The 375-nt window shown below is 46.1% G+C and overlaps 1 pseudogene; it reads left to right on the forward strand.

Moving 5' to 3' along the window:
- Nucleotides 1-228, forward strand: part of LOC119586620 — a 72811-nt pseudogene extending 72583 nt beyond the window's left edge.
- Nucleotides 229-375: the final 147 nt, after the last annotated feature.

Here is a 375-nt window from a genome sequence, read left to right on the forward strand (position 1 = left end):
TGGGTTTTTTCGTAAAACCCCGAGATGAGTGCAAAAGATGCTATAAAAACATGAAACTTTTATTTAAACATTTTTTATCGGGAAAGGGTTTGGAGGAAACCTAAGACCTACCTCCCTTTTAAAGGGCCGGGCCCACGACCCCCGGCCGTGTTCCGAAAGTTTCCTTCGTCGCCCGTTGTGGCGCTGGGGGAAACCGCTCGAGTGTCAGCTGGGGGCCCCGGGGTTTAACCGGGCACGACTTTCGCCTCAGAAACCCCGAGCGTTGCCTGCTTTCATCCAAACCAAAAATTTATCTTAAATGCGTACTCTCGAACCACTTCAAAACAACATTTTTTGGGATATTTGCATTTATGAAATGCTTTATCAAATGTTAAA

The sequence above is a fragment of the Penaeus monodon genome, chromosome 21 (genome assembly GCF_015228065.2).
Source record: "Penaeus monodon isolate SGIC_2016 chromosome 21, NSTDA_Pmon_1, whole genome shotgun sequence".
Taxonomy (NCBI): Eukaryota; Metazoa; Arthropoda; class Malacostraca; order Decapoda; family Penaeidae; genus Penaeus; species Penaeus monodon.